Source organism: Solanum dulcamara, chromosome 5 (assembly GCF_947179165.1).
Source record: "Solanum dulcamara chromosome 5, daSolDulc1.2, whole genome shotgun sequence".
Lineage (NCBI taxonomy): Eukaryota > Viridiplantae > Streptophyta > Magnoliopsida > Solanales > Solanaceae > Solanum > Solanum dulcamara.
In genome coordinates, this window is record NC_077241.1 from 60,917,477 (window position 1) to 60,920,452 (window position 2,976).

Below are 2,976 nucleotides of genomic sequence, written 5' to 3' on the forward strand. Positions count from 1 at the left end.
AGCAAGATGTTTTGATGAGATGTAAATGATGTTTTTGGAAGTATAATGATTGATGAACATGAAATGAGATGAGTTTGATGATTTAAATTAAAGTCCAATGAGACTAGATGATGAGTTTAATATGAGCACATATTTTGGGAGTAGTATTGAGCACCGAGTTGGGTAAGAGTTTAATTGACTCAAACCCCAGAACTACGTAGCCAGCGTAGGATGGAGGCTATGCCTCTTAAGTCCCAAAAAGAGGACTTTGATGAATGGATCCAAGATGGTGATGTCCTTACCCTGGCAAGGTATTGGATGGATGTGGCAACGACATCGCTTCGTTGTATCATTGCTAGCTCATAAGTGATGGTTGTCGGTTAGAGAAACTCCCAACTGAGTAAGCATTGCTTATTACTATTATTTTTATTATTATATTTTAAACTTGCATTACATATTCATGTTGAGATGATGTTGAGTTCTGAGCTGAGTTTTCTTGAGAGGAGTTTTTTGATATCTGTCTTTACCTTCCTTCCATTTTACATACTCGTACATTCCACGTACTGACGTCATTCGACCTGCATCGTTTTATGATGCAGATACAGGTGTTAGAGATCCTCAACAGGCGCATCGTTGAAGATCATTTCTTTTCAGCTATTTGGTGAGTCCTTCTTGTATTCGAAGGAACTCCTTATCCTTTTATTATTGTTGAGTGTGATGTTTCTTTTGAGGTAGCCATGGACATGTCATTGTCACCATCTAAGAGTATTAGAGGCTTCATAGACAGAGTCTGATGATGTAATCGGAGTAGTTCTCCTTAGAAACTACTTCTTATAAGAATTATCTATTTTTCCTTTGATTATGACAAGCCCACATTAGTATTCTTAAGTCTTCCGCTGATGAATAAATAAGAAATGAGACCAAGTGGTTCTCTCGGAAGCCAGAAATAGTTTCTGAGTGCCGGCCACGCCTAGGGTACCCTCTCGGGGCGTGACACTAATGGGAGGGGTAAAATAGTCATTTTACAAAAAAACCAAAAGTGACCTTTAGTGTCATTACAACATCCACTACTAAAAGAACTTTCATCCGCAAAAGTAAAAGTACAGTCACTCCTTGGAAGAATGAAAGGACGAGGGTTCCGGACGTGCGTGCTTTGCCTGAACCTCAGACACCCTCTCGGTTCGAACAATGCCATCACAAAACTCAGGCTTAGAGAAAAATACTCAAATTCACTTCCAACTCCAAAAAGTCTTTCAATCCTTTCTTGGGCTCCAAATCTGGCTCGCTTAGCCAGAACTTGACCAAAAACGTCGAATTTCAACTGAGGACGACCAAATTAAATCAAAACCACCAAAATGAGTAATATAGGACCATGTCAGATACAATTCACTCAAAATTCCAAATACTTGTCTTATGTTTCCAAATCCTTTTCTCCAAGCCACTAAGGGCGTTCTGCGAGTCCTTAGCTATCTTGAAAACCTTTAACGCAATCCAAATATTGCCTACCGAACCATACAATACCAACCTTAAAGGAGTTACATACTTTATATGAACATTGGAGGATAAAAATAGCCAAAACATAGAGACACCCTTGGCAAAGCCCCAAATCCCAATCTCAACTTGAAAAACCAAGAACCCAAATTGGAACTCACCTTCTGGAATTGAGCACTTCGCTCCAATGGACGATGGTGCCGCGAATGACAAGACTGCACTGACTTCAACCCTAGGGTCTCACTTTTATCATAGAAACTTTTGAAAAACTGGCATTGTATGCCCACAAAACACTCTACCACCTTAAGTTTGAGCTAATCATCCTAGTCCAAGAGAAACCAAGCCTGTAGGCGATGCACAATCATGGACAACCAAATATGCTGAAATCAAGCTTTCTATCCTGAACAAATTTAGAATCTCACACTCTGAGAATTACCTTGACTCCATCCTATATATGAGATTTCCAACCAAATCCACCAATACCACAACTCCCAACACCTAAAAAAAGCTAGTCTAGGAACCTATCTAACAAGGAACGACACCATCGTAAAATCAGTGGTAAGGGAGACAAAAGGGGAGGCTAACTAGCCCGGCCCTACTGTATTAGTACATAACCTAAATCAACACCAGGTGTATCACAATAAATGATGAATCTCTTGCCCTCAACTAGAAGAGTCAATATAGAAGTGGTGGTAAGAGAACTTCTTGAGTATCATAAAGCTCTTTTCACGCTTCTCTGACCACACGAACAGAACATCCTGGCAAGTCAATCGAGTCAAAGGTGCTGCTATAAAAGAAAATCTCTCAACAAAGTGCCTGTAGTACCCTGCAAATTCAACGAAGCTATGAATCTAAAATCAATCTTAGAAATACCACAACACCCTAAAGCTGGTTAAATGTAACGGTTTTTCACTGTCACCTTGTTCATCTACTTGTAATCAACACACATCCATATAGTACCATCCTTCTTCTTAACAAACAAGATGGGCGCACCCACGGTGACACAATCGGGTGAATAAATCCTTTACCTAGAAGATCCTCAAGCTGCACACTGAGCTTCTTGAGCTTTGCAAGGGCCATACGGTAAGGTGGTATAGAAATGGGCTTAGTTCCCGGCTCTAAATCTATGGCAAAGTCAATATCTCTCTCTGGGGTAGGCCAGGTAGGTCAGTGGGAAAGACATCAATATACTCCCTAACAATAGAGACTGAATCAATAGTAGGCTAGACATATCACAGACATATGCTAAGTACGCCAAGCACCCAGATGCAACTAGCCGTCTAGCCCGCATAAAGGATATGATCCTAGTTGGTGAGAAACTATAAACATCCTGCCACAAGACTGGGGGAATACCATGCATGGCGAATATAACGGTCTTGGCATAACAGTCCAAAACCGCAGGATGAGGGGATAGCCAATCCATGCCCAGAATAACATCGAAGTCCATCATATTAAGTAAAATAAGATCTGCCCGAGTCTCATGACCCTGAATTGTCACCGCACATG

The 2,976-nt window shown here is 40.8% G+C and overlaps 1 long non-coding RNA gene across 1 annotated transcript; it reads left to right on the forward strand.

Annotated features, from left to right (window-relative positions):
* The first annotated feature begins 312 nt into the window (after nt 1-312).
* Nucleotides 313-852, forward strand: LOC129888444 (uncharacterized). Its single transcript, XR_008766664.1, has 2 exons — nt 313-379; nt 579-852. It is a non-coding gene; the product is annotated as an uncharacterized LOC129888444 (long non-coding RNA).
* The last annotated feature ends 2,124 nt before the right edge of the window (nt 853-2,976 follow it).